Raw genomic sequence first — 19,029 nt, 5'->3', positions numbered from 1 at the left:
TTGCCAACCTAGCAGTTCAAAAGCACATAAAAAATGCAAGTAGAGAAATAGGGACCACCTTTGGTGAGAAGGTAACAGCGTTTCGTGCGCCTTCAGCGTTTAGTCCATGCTGCGGAGACGTCTTTGGACAGAGCTGGCTCAACGGAGATGAGTACCGCCCCCTAGAGTCGGGAATGACTAGCACATATGTGTGAGGGGAACCTTTACCTTTACTATTTAAATGAGATAATAAGTAGTTTTCTATTTGCCCATTTTGTTTAGTGACCATTCAAAATTACGACACTGAAAAAAGTCACTTATGGCTAGTCCTCACACATATGACCATTGCAATATCCCTGTAGTTACCTGATTGTGATTCAGGTGCTTGGCAATCAGCAGGTATTTATCATGGTTTCAGCATCCCACAGCCATGTTACCACTATTTTGCAAACTTCCCCAGCTGGCTTTTGAGAAGTAAAGTCAATGGGGAAACCAGCAGGAGGTTGTGGCGATTCCCAGTGATCCCAAATCATGGTTGTCCCAAAGGTGCTTTTTTTCAAGAGGCATCTAGACTGTCTGGTTTTTCTTTTAAGACTTTAAGGTCCAGGTGACCTTAATGACTCGCTAAAAGGATGCAAATGACCAGCTGTCTGCAAGGAGTATAAATCCTTCCATTCCCCAACCATCCAGTCAGAGCTGAAGAAGCTTCTTGGATGAGAAGTGAAATGTCTTCAAAGAAAAACCAGAAAGTCCAGTTGCCTCTTGAAAAAAAACACTTTTGGGATTCTGGCAAAAAAAAATGTGGCAACATTGGGTGCGGTCATATGATGCCTCACTTAATGACCATATATACAGTGCTTAACAAATTTTCCAGTCCAAATTGTGGTCATAAAGCTTGCGGGTGTAAAGCTTGGGGATAGGGAATTTATGATCCTTAAGTAGTTTTCCACTCGATTTCCAAATTACGCTGTAAGTAGTTAGTTCAGACACAGTGTCCACAGCAGTGTTGGGTTGCCCCTGGTTCGCACCGGTTCTATCGAACCAGTAGTAAAACTGGCGGGAGGCGCCGCCCACCGATCCCACCGTCACCAAAATGCTTCTGCGCATGCTTCTTTGCTTCATTCGCGCGCACGCGCGGCCCCGTTGCGAACTGGTAGTAAAGGTAAGTAGAACCCACCCCTGGTCCACAGGATGTGTGTTCAAAAAAAGTCAAGATGGTACCCTCCTCCCCCAAAAAACCTCATACACATAAAAATCAGGCAGAACGTGTGGGTGCAATCCAGGGGTGGGTTCTAAATTTTTTTACTACTGGTTCTGTGGGCGTGGCTTATTTTGTGGGTGTGGCTTGGAGGTCATGTGACTAGGTGGGCGTGGCTAGCTGGTCAGAGTCATTTCTGGAAAGTCCTCACACTTACGACCAGTCCTCGCACTTACGGACCGACTCATTTGTTTGCTTTTAACACTGATCAGCTGTAGGACGGCCCTTTGAAGCCCCGCGGCAAGAGTTTAAACAGTTTTTTTCCCTCTAATCATCAGCTGGGACTCAGGAGGCAGCAATAGATTGGGGGTGGGACCAAATAAAAGGTAAGAATAACGTGGGTGGGTAGGCGGGCGGGGTGGGGGAGAACCGGTTCGGTGATGTCATATCATCACCGCTACCGGCTCGGCCGAACCGGACTGAACCGGGAGGAACCCACCACTGGTGCAATCTTAACTTTTTTGACTGCACCCCATAGATACTCCTGAGTTCAGACCAGCGGTAAAATCCTTCTCACTTTCCCAAACAGCCTGCCAGCCTAGAAAAGTAGAGGAAACTGAAATGGTCGGAGAAAGAGAAGAGATGAAAGTACTAGCCAGTGAATGAAAGAGTATTGTTGGCTCCAACCTTACTGCTTCCTGGTATGTATTTCCTATTTTATCTTCAAGAAAACCCAATCCTTCCTAAGACAACTGTGTAGCCCTACTGTGCAGTGAACAGAAAGACCTTCAATAATAACCTAAGAATTCATACCTTCTCATAAAACACTGTTGGTCTAGGAATTTAAGCCACAATAGTTGGACAAACTCTGGGATCTGGTTCACACAGCACGATCACCAGCAGGCATGATAATCTATGGTTTTAGGACAATGTGTGATTGAGGTTTCTAAACTGAAGAAGGAATGGTTTCATATTGCTGAGGAACGAAAAAGCTTCTTGTCTTCACGTTTCAGTGAGCTGGAAATACTGGGACTATGTTACTTAAGTCCTTACATCTGGACAGCATTAATTAGGGGAAAACTTGTATATGTACATGCTTTGTTGTTGTTAGTTGCTAAGTAGTGTCCAACCCATCACGACTCCATAGACAACTTTCCTCCAGGCCTTGCTGTCCTCTACCATCCTCCAGAGACCATTTAAGCTCACGCCGACTGCTTCAGTGACTCCATCCAGCCACCTCGTTCTCTGCCGTCCCCTTCTTCTTTTGCCCTCAATCGTTCCCAACATTAGGCTCTTCTTCAGTGAGTCCTTCCTTCTCATTAGGTGGCCAAAGCATTTGAGTTTCATCTTCAGGATCTGGCCTTCTAAAGAGCAGTCAGGGTTGATCTCCTCTAGGACTGACCAGTTGGATTGCCTTGCAGTCTAAGGGGCTCGCAGGAGTCTTCTCCAGCAGCATAGTTCAAAGGCCTCAATTCTTTGACGCTCAGCCTTCCTTCTAGTCCAACTTTCACAGCCATATATTGCAACTGGGAAAACCATGTATATGCTTACCTGAAAGTAAATTCCAACTGCCTTTAATAAAAGGTATAATTCTTTTGACTCTATGTGGGTGAAAGTGTGTTAACTACAGCTAGTTCTTAGACAATTCTGGCATATAATTGAAGGCTGCAGCCTGAGTTACAAGCTCAATGATCTTATGGTTCAAAGAATATTAATATGTTTCTTGTGATCTTGAGATGAGATTTAATTATTCAAAAGAATCCTTTGAAGTGTATTTCAACTACAGTGCATGTTTAGGAAAAGTTGTGTGTGAACCTCTGTGTTGTAAAGATAATTGTGAGGAAGATGGGCGCTTGAGAAGTTTGATATATAAATAAATAATATTTGCAGAGACTTTGACACATATGATTTGGGCTTGTGCTATGGTTATTCCATTTTGGTTTAATATTCATGTTGTTGTTGAAAGGATTTGGGGAAGAAAAACACAGTTTAAAATATTAACGAAAGGTTGAGTTATATACCAAAAACCTGAGGAGAAAATGGAATACTTTGGATTTTTCAATGGTAGAATGTGGCTAAATGGAATTGCTTTGTTAAAAATCTGCTATTTCTGACTTCATATCCTGGATTGAAAACATGTATTTATCCTCAGCCTTTGAACTGGCTCTTTATTCACATAAATGGAAGGATTGTTTAATATGATTCTGGGTGGCAAGGTTTAATTTGTTTAAAAACGGATTGCTTTACTTTAATATCTTATACCATACATATAAGATGCAATATATTTCTTTGTTATTATTCTCTATTTGCGTCTCTGTATAAATGCCTGTGTATGTCTATGTTTTGTTGCACCAAATCTCTTTTTCTTACATTATTATACATAATTTAAAAACCCTAAGGTAAATAGCACATATGTTTTCCCCATTCCCCTTTCTGCTCTACGAAGATCTCCTGGGCAAATATATCTACAGTTGTAACTAATAGCTCACTTATTCCTCACTTTCTCTATGAAGGATGGCATTTTTATAGGCTAATAGCCAAATCCACCCAGGAGGGAATATAAAACAAAACGGAGGAAAAATTGACTTGCTGCTTGAAGTCTTTGCTCTGTACCGTATAACTCAGTAAAAATGTCTTTGCTCAGAGTGCGGTAGATTAAAATAATATTTCCTATGTGGTTTTTTTTCTTTACAACCACTGTACTAATTAATCCCCCAAGCTGTTAGAACTGGTAAAAGACTTGTGGTTGTTAAGAAGAGGCTGAATCTCCTTCGCTATCAGTTGTTGGTGAAGTGCAATGCATTGGTGTGAGTGTGTGTGTCTCTGTGTGTGTTCCCAGTTACCACCACCCACATGGACTGAGAAATAAACCACCTCAGGCTTCTCCATTCACTTTATTAAGCAAGTGATGCTGGGGCAGGGGTGAGATCCAAAATTTGTCCCTACTGGTTCTGTGGGTGTGGCTTGTTGGGCATGGCAGGGAAAGGATGTTGCAAAATCTCCCTTCCCATCCCACTCCAGGGGAAGGATACTGCAAAATCCCCATTCCCTCCCCATTCTGGGGCCAGCCAGAGGTGGTATTTGCTGGTTCTCCAAACTACTCAAAATTTCCGCTACCGGTTCTCCAGAACCTGTTAGAACCTGCTGGATTCCACCCCTGTGCTGAGGATTATAGGTATCAAAGTGCAACCGGTCTGAGGAAGGAGAGAGAATAACTATCTTGATTTTAGTAACAGTACAATAGCAGTAAAAAATATGAAGTGTCTTAGTGGGATGGGCAGGAACCACATTCTCTTTCCAAAGGTGCTTCTCGCCCCCCTCCTCAAAGAGGCAACTGGGCTTTTATTTTTCCTTGAAGATATTTCACTTCTCATCCAAGGAGCTTCTTCAGTTCAGAACTTCTTGGATGAGAAACGAAACGTCTTCAAGGAAATCCAGTTGCTTCGAGAAGAGGAGAAGGAGAAGGAGAAGGAGGAGGAGGAGGAGAAGAGGAGGAAGAAGAAGAAGAAGAAGAAGAAGAAGAAGAAGAAGAAGAGAAGAAGAGAAGAAGAGAAGAAGAGAAGAAGAGAAGAAAAGAAGAGAAGAAGAAGAGAAGAGAAGAGAAGAAGAGAAAGAGAAGAAGAAGAAGAGAAGAGGAAGAAGAAGGAGAAGGAGGAGGAGGAGGAGAAGGAGGAGGAGAAGGAGGAGGAGGAGAAGAAGAAGAAGAAGAAGAGGAGGAGGAGGAGGAGGAGGAGGAGGAGGAGGAGGAGGAAAAAAGCACCTTTGGGACAACCATGACCCTAGAATCTCCAGACACATCTCCGTCCTTCTTAGCAGCCAAACAGCCAAGAATCAAGCGGGCGCTTTGCTAGAGAACAGCGACATACCTATTACACCGCTTGCAACAACAACAACTTCCCAAAGTTTACAATAATAACAACGCGGTCATCATCATCATCATAAATTATAGTCCCACAAACCCCAGGTCACCTTCAAGCGGCTCAGTGAGATAATCGGTCCTCTTTATACAACAGCCCGCATAAGCTTAATGAATTCGCCATAACCTGGCACCCGCAGGTGCCTAGGATTGCATGGTCTTTATTTTGGTCTTTTTTGTGGCCGTTTCATTACACACCCACACCCACACACCCACAGTTCTTCTTAGGAAATAAATACAGCTAAAAGAAGAAAGAAAAAAAAGCCGTTTTAGAGGCCGCCCAACTCCCGGCCCGCAGCCAATAGCCAGCCACGCGCCCTTCAGCAACAAGCCGCCTCAACCTCGCCGGACCTCACCTGTCCGCCCGCCCCCCCACCTCGGGGGAAAGGGCGTGGCCTCCCCAGCCCCTTTCCCGCCGGACTACAAGTCCCGTCATGCCGTGCGCCGGCCGGCCTCCTCGCTCTCTTTCTCTCTCCCTCTCTCTCTGCCTCTCTCTCTCTCTCTCTCTGGCAGGAGAGCCGGGGCTTCCGGCGGCGAGGACCTTGAGCCTCCGAGGGACTGTGCGCGGCGGCGGTCTCGGGAGACGGAAGGAGGCGAGGCCGAGCCCGTCCGTCCGCCGGGAGTAGCCCAGGTGAGGCGGCTGCTCTCCGCCTTCTCAGGTGCGTGAAACAAGTTCGGTCCGGACTGACTCCAAACTCGCCCCTCCCAAGAGGGGAGGGGTCTTGCGGCGACCCCCCCCCCTCACCCTCCTCCACTTCAGCCCGTCTTGACTGGGCGAGGGTCCCCCTGCCCTCCCTTCCCTTTCTGCGACCCCCTCCCCCTCTGCCCTGTTTCCCCCCTCCCCCCCCCACACAACAACCCTGCCTTCCTCCTCCTCCTCTTCCTCTTCCTCCTCCTGCCTTCTTTCTGCCCATTCTCCAGCCTTCCCCGAATTCCTCCGATCGCCCCTTTCCCCCTTCCATTCTTTTGGAAGCTTCTCCACCTTCTTCTATCCTCTAGTCCCCCGCTTTTGCTTGCCCCCCACCCACCCACCCCCACCAGCAGTTGAAGGGCAGGAGGGCACCGATTCTTGGCTGTGGCTGGGTGCCTGATGGGCTCTGTAGTGCCAGGCATCTAAGAAAGCGTGGGGGGTGTGGGTGTGGATGTTTGTGTAGGGTTTGTACCCTGTTTCCCACCCAAAATAAGACATCCCCTGATAATAAGCCCAATTGGGCTTTTGAGCGCAATGCAATAAGGCCAAGCACTTATTTCAGGGTTCAAAAAAAATATAAAGACAGGGTCTTATTTTCGGGGAAACACGGTAGTCCATGTGGGAAATGTAATCCAAGGCAACCAGAAAGTGGTATGTGTATGGGGGGATGAATTGTAGCACAAAGCATCCAGAAAGTGAGATAGACAGACAGACAGACAGATATGGTCTACCCCTCCCATATTGGGGTACATCAGGTGCTTTGATAGAAAAACACTTTATATATATGTGTGTGTGTGTGTATGTATATATATGTATATGTATATGTGTGTGTGTGTGTGTGTATGTATATGTATGTGTTTTCTGAGGTATGTGTTTTCTGAGGTTATGTATATGTATGTGTGTATATATATATGTATGATTACAAACTATTCTTTACTAATACACACACACACACACCATATATATGTATATGTGTATGTGTATGTGTATATGTATATGTATATGTATATGTATGTATATGTATATGTATATCTATTGGGAGGAGACAATAGTGGGATTCAAATAATTTAACAACCGGTTCTCTGCCCTAATGATTTCTTCCAACAACCAGTTTGCCAAACTGCTCAGAAAGTTAACAACCAGTTCTCCCAAAGTGGGGCGAACTGGCTGAATCCCACCACTGGAAGGAGGGTAATGTAGCCCAAGGTATCCAGAAAGTTGAATGTGGGAAATATAGTTCAAGGCGTGGGGACAAGTGGCATCTGTATGTGGGGGTGGAGATGGGAAGAGACTGCTGGAGGGGATTTCTCCTTTGACTTCATAATTGTTCTTTGGGATTCACTGCCACAAGATGGTCACCCTTTTGGATGCTTTGCAAAGAGGGATCTGCATAGAGAGGGGAGGATTATGCCACCAAGTGGCACTGAGTCCCAGGGTCTGCATAGGGGAGGATCATGCTACCGCCAGTGGCACTGAGTCCCAGTGGTACTGAGTCCCAGGGTCCACATGCTATTTGCACACTCCTTTCTTAAGAGTGCATGTTAACATACCTGCTGGTCAGAAGGGGAAGCAAAATAAAGCGTCCCTCCCCCTCTCCCCCACCACATCTGCACTGCCAGGAGGAACCAAAATGTTATACTTCAAAGGCTGATGGCCTAATCCAGCCATCTCTTTATTGTCTTGCTCATGCCTTCTAGGCATGTATATCTAAAGATTAAGCTTCTGTATCTCTTTTTTTTTTCCCTAATGAGTCAATGCTTCTCCACCTTTTGTGCTTTTTGTGTAAGCAGCACAACATTGAATAATAGCAGTTGTTGGGAAATTATTAAACGTATAAAGGTATTTTTAAATTGTGTAAGACGTGGCTTGAAGGGAAGTTACACATTGGTTGTCAAATATCTGCACTGTATTGAATATACTGATTATATTTTTAAAAGTTATTGGAAAGGAATAGCCTAAGAGAAAAATTTTGAGGCACGCTAGAAATAAGCCCATGGCATGCCTGTGTGCTATGCCATTGAAAACTATTGTAGTAAGCGATCTACTATTAAATTAGGCAAAAATTCTAAATTTCTAAAAATGTGATCACTTACCTGGATGCTTTAAAGTGGAATTTCTAGGAGGATCTGTTATTACTTTTTAAAATTCTTGCAAGATTTGTCATTACAACCTTTGAACACATATCATTGCTGTTATCAGGGTCTCCCTCTTTCCCTTTTACCTTTATTGCTCTATTCCTGGTTGGCCGCAGCACAGGATTAGACTCCCTTGTCGTTCCTGTCTCCTTGTGCTGCAGGGGAAAATGCTTGAACTGTTAGGATGAATGAACACTTCATTTCAGGATAGTCCGCCATTAAATCTTCCCCATCCCAAATCCTTCAGTGATTTCCCATACCTTGCCAAAATATGGGAGGGGACCCAGAGGTGAGCTAATCTTTATCATTTTACCCTTGATCACTTTGTGGAGAAAGAATTACAGTAATGGATTTTGAGAAAATGAAGAACGTGCATGTTAACTAGGTCAAATGAAGAAGATATCTCCTGCTGTCTGGGTGCTGAAAATCAAGAATGAAAATAATTACAGTGATTAGGTAGGAGTAAGTGTAGCTTTCTATAGATTAGTTTTCTCTAACTTGGTGTCCTCTGTGTATCTTAAATTGTAGCTGTTATCTTCCCATATTGATAAGATGCTGATGGTTTTTTTTTTTTTAGTTGCCCGTTTTGGAAAATTCGTGATAGGTTGTATAAGAATTACAGACAATAGAGGAATAGTAGAGAAGAAATGTGGATTGTCACACAGAATCTAGCAGGGCTGTGTGTTGTGATTGTATCTTTTCATGGGTTCAGATTAGTAGCCTTTGATTACTCAGATTTTCCATTTAAGCTAGATAAATAATAAATAAATTCAAATCTGTGGAAAGCCAGTTTGGTGGTGTGATTAAGGCATCAGGCTTGAAACCAGGAGACTGTGAGTTCTAGTCCTGCCTAAGGCATAAAGCCAGCTGGGTATTTTGGGCCAGCCACTTTCTCTCAGTGCTACAAAGGAGACAATGCCAAACCACTTTTGAAAAGCCTTGCCAAAAAAGCCTAGGGACATATCCAGGCAGTCTCTGAGAATCAGAAATGATTGAATGGAAGGGGAAAAAAAATCTGTACTTTAATTGATAAAAGCAAAGGGCATTTATTGCGGTAAACAGAATTGTATGTTTGTCATACATAGCTCTTGTTAGGTTCTGGTCTTTGTATTCATTTGAACTATGATAAATAGGTGGCTCAGTGGCTAAGACACTGAGCTTGTCGATCAGAAAGGTCGGCAGTTCGAACCCTTAGTTACAGGTCTCTTGCATGAGCAGGAGGTTGGACTAGATGACCTCCAAGGTTCCTTCCAACTTTGTTACTGTTAAGTCATTTAAGTGAAGTTCTAGTGGGATAGCTAAGGAAAGTCTGTGGCATAACCAAAGCCAATTAAAGTATTGTGGCATAAACATACACTAATTCATTTTTTTTTAATGCAGAGAAAAGAAAGATGGGTTACAGGAAGGTTTCAGTGGATATCTGAAATGGTGAACTGTTCTTAAATAAGTGCAAAATAAATAAGTGAAATTGAGGTAAACAAGCCATGCAAGGATAAGTTTAAATATTAGAAATTTGGCAAGGCAAGGCAATGCAATTCAGTGTACATGGAAATAAAGTTTTCATTTGTAAGAGGAAGGATTTTTTTTAAAGGTCTGCAGCATACAATGAATGCTTAGTAAGCAAATCTGTGGGATATATAGACACCCCCCCCCCAAAATAAGAAAAAAATCTAACTTATTGTTGTAAAAGTTAACATTAAAAATACTGAACATTGTATAAGTGTATTGAAAATATATATGCACTTGAATAATATTTACATTAGATAAGTATATACAGAATTATAACTATGAACTCTTGTAACATCCTGTTGATTTTAGTTAGTGTGAAAGAGCGTGTAGGTGTAACTCTCCTGTTGAAATTGGTGGCACTTCACTTTGGCCAAATTGTGGCCTCTGATGGCTGCAGCTCTGTGTCGAATGTGGCAACCGTCTGTAAGACCAATTACCCTTTCTAATGCAAAGAAAAAAAAAGTTGGGGAATAAATATATTCTGAGATTGTAGCAGCCACATAGTGTGAAGAACTTGCTTTTCTAATGTTTATTTTTAACTGTTAGTCATAGTCACCGATTAGAGAGTCCCTTCTGATAAGGATGGTTGCTTAGTACTGTTGTTTGGAGCTAGTGGTAATGATGTCACAAATGCTTTTAAGCAGTGGACTTCAGCAGAAAAAGAAATTATTTCACTTCCCCAAAACTTGTTGCTGTATTTTGAGAAGCTACTGAAAGACTTCCCCCCCATGTCATTTATGACAAGAGGCCTCCCCTAAGTAATACGATGTTTGTATGTTAAGTTGGATTTTATGGCATGAATAAGGGATGGCAGTATGATGAAAGGGAATGGAGAGGTGTGACGACAATTTTGTGAGCGGACCTGCAGTGGTCATTTTGTGAATTCACCCCATTGTACACGTTGAAAATCCCAAATGCATCTCTGGTCCCCAAAAGTTGCCTTACTTTGGGTTTAGGTTTTCTGCAGGTATGAATTTTATGTTGACTTCAGTCTAGTTGGGAGGTCTAACTAAAGCTTCGCCCTGTGACCATGCTAAAAACTTTATTGACACAATGATCTTTGAATTGATGTCTCTGTTTGCTAAGTGTTTGCTGTTGGTCTCCTCTAGCCCTTCTCCTGAGCTGTGACTGAAAACAGCTCTCCCTCCCTCTCTCCCTCTCTCTCTCTGCCCCCCTCTCTTTTCTTTCAATAAAAGATTGGACTGCCATTTGTCAGAAATGATGTAGGGTCTCCTGCTTGAACGGGTGTGGGGTGGGGTGTTTGTACTAGATCAGGGGTCACCAACCTTTCGGACCTCAGGGACCACTAAATTCATAATTTTAAATCCCACAGACCACTAATATGATCTGCCTAATGATCAACTGGGTGGGCGTGGCCACATGGTCATGTGACTGGGTGGGCGTGGCCAACTCAATGTCACTCACGTCCAGGGGTGCCTTGCCAGTCTCTACTCGCTACTCCTTGCCTCCCCTCCCGGGCTCCTTAGGGCCTCAACAGGAAGCAGTTGTTGGAGCTAAGCAGCCACCACGAGAAAGAGTTGGCAAAAGAGCTCAGTTCAAATTGGATCTGACCGGGAAGGAGGCTTAGCAGAAGCATCTTACTGAGGACTACGAGCATAGGCTTTCCAAACAGAGGGAAGACCTGCAGGAGTGCAAGGCCAGGTACCGGTGCCTGGAGGCTCAGCAGGCTGAGATGGTCAACCAGTTCCAGGCAATGATGCAGTCCCACTGGAAGAAGGCCCTCCAGCTCCTTGCCACCAGCGGCGCTTCCCTCCAGCCTTTGCCCAAAGCCCAGCACCAGGAGGCTGAAGCAGACCCCAAGTCAGAATTTCTGCCCCCCTCCAACCCACACAAAAAGACCCCGAAGGGGGAGACTCTCTGCAGCAACACAAGCGTTCATTGCATGTATCTGGCCCAGGGGCCGTAGTTTGAGGACCCCTGATTTAGTGCAATATAAAAAATGCAAATAATTTTTCTGAGGATCACCAAAAATTTCTCATGGACCACCAATGGTCACTGCTGGATTAGATGACCCTTCCTATAAAGTCCCTTCCAACTCTGTTAATCTGTTAATCTCTCTCTGTCTCTCTCCCTCCCTCTCCCTCTCTCAAGAGCATTTTCTACTGATGTGAGCCAGATTGTGTACTAGAATCTGTGAAGTGCCTTAAACCAGGGGTAGGCAGTGTTCACTGAGATAGCAAAGCTAGGATTAAAAAAAAAAAGAAATTGTGGCTTAATGAATGAGTTTATGATAATTTATGGCTAGGTCCTTGGTACTTTCCTGATGTTTTGGATCATACAACTCCTTACCACATGTCATATTGGCTAGGATGGATGGGAGCTAAATCTCTGGAAAGCTTGGTTGTCTTCTCTCGCTTAGATTGGTTCAGATATTTCATTAGTTGATCAAAATATAAAACACAGAAATGAAAATAAAAATGAAGGTATCAGGAAAATAAGGGAAAAAAAGAGGAAGAGAGAAAAGTGTAGGGTGAAGGGGAAAAAGAAAAGTATTGACTTCCAAATGATGGAGTAGAATAACATAGCAAAATGAAACCTCGGCTTTTTACTTTTCTGTGATAATATACACTAGCCATTTCTATAACAACAAACCTATCTAATCAGCAAAACCCAAAAATCAAAGTTTGATTTTTTTTCTCCACTTCAAGCACAAGGTTTAAAAGCGACTTCCAAATAGAAACCAATTTAACTGTGTTCTTTTCTTTAATCAAAGCATCTTTGCTAACTAACTCCATCAGCCTTTGCAGCCATTCATTCATCCATTATGGGAATCAAAGTATCTTTCCGTTTTGTGTTCATAAAATATTTTTGCTGCCATCAACATACACCCCTCCCCATCAAAATTCCATTCCCCCCCCGAAGTTCTTTATCCATTAAACCTAAAAGGAAAGCCTCTAGTTTTATCTCTATATTCACTTTAAGTATCTTCTGCTTAGATTGGGTTAAATAGTGAACCTGGCCAGCATAAAAACAAATATTGCCAAGTATGGGAGATTCCCCCCCCCCTAGAATCTACCGTAAGCCAGGGAGTTCTCATCACCTGTTTCCTAAAAGATTTCTAGGAATGACTGTGTCAGAAATGCATTGTTCACATTGATTGATTGATTGATTGATTGAAATGTACTACTCTGGGTGGCTGTTCATGTTCATAGAATGGAGATGGGGGGGAGCAATCTATTTTGTAGCTAGATATTCCATTTCCAGGAATATAAAATTTTGTAGCTAGATATTATATTTCCAGGAATATAAAATGCGGCTCTTCTTGTGATGTCAGTGCAGAAGTGCAAAGGTAAATAAGAGAAATCGGGAATGAACTTAAAGAGAAGGTGCAGTTTTGAAGTGCACATACATACCTGATCTGTCTTCATTCTTGTTTGAGGATTGATGATGAAAAGGAAAGAGACGCAGCACAGTTTTGGTTAAAGTTGGTTAGGGCAGGGGTCTCCAACCTTGGCAACTTTAAGCCTGGAGGACGTCAACTCCCAGAATTCCCCAGCCAGCAAGGTTGGAGACCCCTGAGTTAGGGCATTGGACTAGGAGCAAGTAGACCCATATTGTAGTTGACGCTTAACCATAGAAACTCACTGGGTAACTTTGGATCTTTCTCTCTCCCTCTCTTCCCCTCTCTCTGTTTACTCTGCCTCCCAAGGCTTTTATTTTGTGCCTTCCAGCAATGGTCTGGACAAATCCCTGCAATTTTCTTGGCATTTTTTTTTTTTTTGAAATGGTTTGCCGTTGCCTTTTTCCTCCAACTAAGAGAGGAATGGCATTATTAAAGACCTTACAGTCTTCCAGTTTTTAGCCTGGTGCCTTAGCTATTACATCAAACTGGCTCTGTTTGAAAACTGACAGGGAGCAATATATTGTATATATCACTTGGCTCCAATTATAAGAAAGCAGGCAAGTAAACAAACAGGTTTGTTTGTTTATAAATAAATCTGTTTATTGCCAACTGCAGAAAAAACAATTACTACCAACCTGCCTTCCGTTGAGGACCTGTATACTGCACGAGTCAAAAAGAGGGCTGTGAAAATATTTACAGACCCCTCGCATCCTGGACATAAACGGTTTCAACTCCTACCCTCAAAACGACGCTATAGAGCACTGTACACCAGAACAACTAGGCACAAGAACAGTTTTTTCTCGAACGCCATCACTCTGCTAAACAAATAATTCCCTCAACACTGTCAAACTATTCACTAAGTCTGCATTGCTATTACTTTTAATCTCCTCATTGTTCCTATCACCCATCTCCTCCCACTTACGACTGTATGACTGTAACTTGTTGCTGTATCCTTACAATTTATATTGATTGTTTCCTAGTATGATTCGATTGCTTATTTGTGCCCTATGACTATCATTAAGTGTTGTACCTTACGATTCTTGACGAATGTATGTTCTTTTTTTATGTACACTGAGAGCATATGCACCAAAGACAAATTCCTTGTGTGTCCAATCACACTTGGCCAATAAAGAAGTCAGTCAGTCAGTCAGTCTGTCTGTCTGTCTGTCTGTCTGTCTGTCTGTCTGTCTGTCTATCAGATCTGTTTATTGTCAACTTACGTCTGGATAACTTTCATTCACTGTCTTGGGTAGGAAAGATTGGAATTATCATACTAATTTCATACAATTCCCCTGATGTAACTTTGTCCTGGAGTTTGTGGGAAAATGGCCTCAAGCTGCCTAGGGCTAATTGCAATCCTGCCATTACTACTAAAAGCATTTTAAAAAAGGAGTTTTTGAGACAGCTGTGTGTTTGATAGCCTGGGCTTATACACTACTAAAGCCAGGGGCCTCTGGACTTCCATTGGTTTATTCATGCAATTCAGTGGATATGATGCTGTTGCCTGACTTTCCTTATGCGATGCCAAGAATGCCCTTTTGCAAAAACGCTGTAGTCCTTTTATCCTTGTGTCAGTGGTATGCAAATTACAAAGTAGAATTTGCAGTTGCATAATTAAAACCGAGCTGTCATCAAGTTCTCAAGAGAGGAGGCAAGGCAGGACGGTCAAACACTGGAAGTTAGCTATGAAAGAAATCTTAACATCTTGACTGATTTGCCAATGTTGGTTAAAAAAAAAAAAAAACCTCATGCACAGAGACAGACTGTCACCTGAGATCCAAGTGGCACTGTAGTGCATTTCATAAATAAAATATAGAATAGGGAATTAGTGCAGACTAGTTGACAAATCAAATTACGAAGCTTTATGCCAATAAATTGTGCTACTGCCTGGTCTGGTTGCCGATTTGTTTGCCTTGCTTGACGGTGCTGGGCATGGTACCCTACCAAGTAGCCAGTAGTTTGAGGGCAAGAAATATTGTAATAAGTCATGGAAAGAATTCAGTGAATCAGCCATCCCTGCTCCTATCCAAACATGGACTCACTTCACAACACCTTTAGCTAAAACTGTAGTCCAGTCAAGACTCTTTTGGCTGAAGCCCAACTCCTGATGACTTCATGGGCGTGTCCACTTAGTTTTCTTGGCAGTTATACACAAGTAACTTGTTATTCCTTCCTGGTTCTGGGATATTATTTCTGACTTCACAGGGTCGCTTATATTCATTGTTAACCTTTACATAAAATCTCCTTTGGATCAAGATTGATGGTTTCATGGACACTTCCTGTAGTTTCAGTTTATAGGGCAAGACTTTAAAAAGTGGTTTGACATTTTCCCTCTTCAGGGTTTTTTTTTTTTTTTAAACAATCCAATGTATCTTAGATTGTTTGGTAATCTCCCAGCAAGTATTAATCAAACCTAATCCTTCTTAGTTTTTAAGCTCAGATAACTGAACCCATTTTCTGGATTCACATAAAAGATTGAATCGTATCCCGGTCAAATGGTGGATTGACACAGAAAAAAATTACATACACTTAGCATGTTGTCCAAATGCCAATGTTAACCGAGCAGGTTAAGGATGCTGTAGGAACCCAGCCTAAAGTGATAATGAGAATGTTGAAGATAGAAAAAAGCTGGCCGTTACCTCTTCCTATTCCCCCCCCTCCTCTTTTTGGTTAAGTCTAAATTGTGACGCTTGTGTTAATTTGTTGCTGAAATTGGATGCAGCTAGTGCAAAATTGCAAACTTGTAATACCTGTGTTCATTTTTAGCCTTAATTGTAACATGTCTGGAGATCATACAGTTTGAGCCTGGCTGTAGATTGGAGGAGCTTGGGATAAAAGTTAATCAAATGGGCGAAAATTACATTCACAGCCTGAGCGCCATTGTTAGGGAGCCATTCTAGCTATCTATTTGCATTATTATTTCTGGTTGGAAATAATTACAAAGCACTAGCACTAAGGCATATCTTTCATCTCTCTCTTGATGTCTGTGACTAGTGATAACACTGCAGCTTCTTAGAGAAAGGATTTTTTTAAAAAAATTTGATTTATATGCCGCCCTTCTCCGGAGACTCAGGGCGGCTTACAATGTGCTAAGCAATAGCCTTCATCCTTTTGTATATTTATACAAAGTCAGCTTATTGCCCCCACAACTGGGTCCTCAATTTACCTACCTTAGAAAGGATGGAAGGCTGAGTCAACCTTGAGCCTGGCGAGATTCGAACCTGCAGTAATTGCAGGCAGCTGGTCTTAATAACAGGGTTCTTTAGACCACTGTACTACAAAGGCTCCTTGGATTCTGGTCAAACCTGAGATTTGTAATTATTTATTTTAATTTTTATTCCACCTTTATTATTTTTATATTAAGGAGGCGAATATACCTCATATTCCTTCCTTCTCATCCTGTTTTCCCCAAGTGATAACCTGTGAGTCGGATTGGACTGAGAGAGAGAGATTGGTTCAAAGTTACCCATCTGACTTTCATGCCTAAAATGGGACTAGAACTCACAACCCTCTCTTGATGATTAGCCTAAAGTCACCTAGCTGGCTTTCATGCCTTAGGTGGGACTAGAACTCACAAACTCTTGATGATTGGCCCCAAATCACAAACCAGTTTTCATGTCTAAAGTGGGACTGGGTCTCACAGTCTCCTGGTTTCTAGCCTGATACTGTCACTTTGAGACCAAATTGGCTCTCTGTGTACTCTATTTGCACAACATTTGCGAGGGGCTATGGTCCAGAGGTGGGCTGCTGGGGGTTCGCAGGGGTTCGGGAGAACCTCTAGCTAAGATTCTATGCATTTCAGAGAACCCCCAAATCCCACTCCTGGCTGGCCCTGCCCACCCTGCCCCTCCCCTCCCCTCCCAAGAGTCCCCACATGGTCCATTTTGGATGCAGTTAAGTACAGGGAGCGCACGGAGGCTCTGGGAGGGTCAAAAACGGGCCTATCAGAAGTTTGGGAAAGCCAGAAACGGGCCAGTTTCTGACCTCCAGAGGGCCTCCGGAGCCCGGGGAGAGCAAAAAGCTCCCCCCCCCCCGCTGTGGTGCAGGAGGCCGACTAGGCCACACCCACCATGGCCACGCCCACCCAGCAACTGGGTAGAGAATGCCTTGCTAAAATTTTTGAAGCCCATCCCTGCTGTGGTCCTGTAGTCTGGACAGTGGATTTAACGTGCCAATTAACAGCATGTTTTCAGCAATGTAGGCTTTGGGAAAATGCAAAAACGGGGATGAAGCGAAGAGACAGAAGTGTTTTATTTTTGTAGTAGCTGAAAATCCACCTGAAATGTTGACATGTGGATGCATGCATGTTTCAAATATGAGTAGGCTATGGAAACTATAAAAAAATGGCGTTTAAATTAAGCTCCATCCATTCTCTTTTTGTGACTCAAGCGTGGAAAATATTTTGTTTCGCATGCCATAGCCAGCTAAATTTGCATAGAAAGTTGAGAAAAAGTTTAAAAAAGCATCCGCTTTCAAAGCACAGGAGTGTCGGCATGTGAGCGACTCTTAACATACCATATCAACCGGCATGAATCAACAAGTTTCACCTACTCAGTCTTGAACTTGGTGCTCATCTTGTTTACTGGCCTTGACTCTAAGGAATAGAAAGCGGCTTTTACACCACAATGGGCAGCCAATATGAGCTATTTTGATATTTATTTTATTTCTCAAATTTATATACTGTATTTTTCGGACTATAAGATACACCGGACTATAAGATGCACCTAAATTTACAGGAGGAAAACAAGTAAAAAATTAGGTTTTGGCCTCTGCACGTTGCGTTTTTGCCCTCCCAGGCCCCCAGAAGCACTCTGCAGTGCTGCGCATGGCCTGTTTTTTTCCAAAAATGCACCCGTTTATGGCCTGCAGAGTGCTTCTGGGGGTAGGGGAGAGCGAAAACTCGACAGGCAGAGGGTTCGGGAGGCCAAAAACGTCCGTATTCAATCTATAAGACGCACCTAAATTTTCACCCACTTTTAGGGGGAAAAAAGGTGCGTCATATACTCTGAAAAATACGATATGTTCCAAGTTTGAAACAAATGGAGAGTTTGTTTGAAGTCAGGATCCCTAACAAATCACACTTGCATCTCTGAGAAGCCTCATTTAGCAACTTGAATTGCAGATTAAAAAACTGGAAACCTTTGCGCATCTTCCTCTTTTGAAAGGATTTGTTCTGTTTTGACAGCGTTAATGGCTGTGAAATAATCATTTTTGAATGTTGGCTTTGTTGCCATTGATAGGCTGCAAAGCAGGGATCAGGTCTCCTCAGCTTTCTGACTTGGAAGCAGGCCACACGGTGCGTTATTTGTGATGAAGGTAGTTTAAACACTTGAATATAAAATCTGGGTTTGCACAGTGTCCCATGCTAGGCTGAACTGGGGCCGTGCAGTTTGTGACTCATTGTGATGTAGGAACCCAACCTTTGTTAAGTTACAATTGTGCTTTATTTTTTGGAGCATAGCCTAATTTTTTTTTTTTTGAACCATTACAATTCTGTTTTGCTAACGTGGCTTTAGGATTTAATGTGTTGTTAAAAAGTCATTGAAGTGGCTTATCCTAATTGCTGAGATGGACAAGGCTATGGGAAAGCGAACAAATGTTTGTCTTCTTTCTCTCTAGCTTGCGGACATTTTGTTTAATGTACCAAATCACTCAAACAAATGGCAAAGATACCTTTGGAGAATAGCCCACTAAATATAAGAGCTCTTTGGAAAAAAACAAACAAACAGAAATTACATTTCTAGTCTTTAAAATGCAGAGCGGGCATTGAAAGTATGAGGGGAACAACATTCGAGGAAGAGAAATTAGGAAGAGAAATAAAAAGGAAAACACAGATTCTCTATTTTAAAGTTTAGCCCATGTCAATATGTTCTTTGAAGTAGAGGTTTTAAATATAGAAACTGCCCAATTCCAAGCATCATATTGCCTCCCTAGATGCACTAAATCAGGGGTCTCCAACCTTGGCAACTTTAAGACTTGTGGACTTCAACTCCCAGAGTTCCTCAGCCAGCAAAGCTTTGCTGACTGAGGAACTCTGGGAGTTGAAGTCCACAAGTCTTACAGTTGCCAAGGTTGGAGACCCCTGCACTAAATCATTGCTGACGGCTTGGAGATAGATAGACAGCATCCTGATGCAATAAGTTGTTTCCATTTGAGGTTCTCCAATCATGAGTTAGATCAGGGGTCAGCAACCTTAAACACCCAAAGAGCCACAGAGGTCCTAACCGGAAGCCCCTG

The 19,029-nt window shown here is 42.8% G+C and overlaps 1 protein-coding gene across 1 annotated transcript in view; it reads left to right on the top strand.

Annotated features, from left to right (window-relative positions):
- The first annotated feature begins 5,637 nt into the window (after positions 1-5,637).
- PHACTR4 (phosphatase and actin regulator 4) overlaps positions 5,638-19,029 on the top strand; it is an 83,154-nt gene continuing 69,762 nt past the window's right edge. Inside the window, exon 1 of the mRNA XM_070949572.1 lies at positions 5,638-5,752. The gene's annotated coding sequence lies outside the window, so the exon portion shown is untranslated. The remainder of the gene's footprint in view (positions 5,753-19,029) is intronic.

Source organism: Pituophis catenifer, unplaced genomic scaffold (genome assembly GCF_029215685.1).
Source record: "Pituophis catenifer annectens isolate HBS135680 unplaced genomic scaffold, rPitCat1.0.hap2 SCAF_9, whole genome shotgun sequence".
Taxonomy (NCBI): Eukaryota; Metazoa; Chordata; class Lepidosauria; order Squamata; family Colubridae; genus Pituophis; species Pituophis catenifer.
Note: the sequence above shows the minus strand (reverse complement) of the source record. Positions and strands in the feature narration are given on the sequence as shown.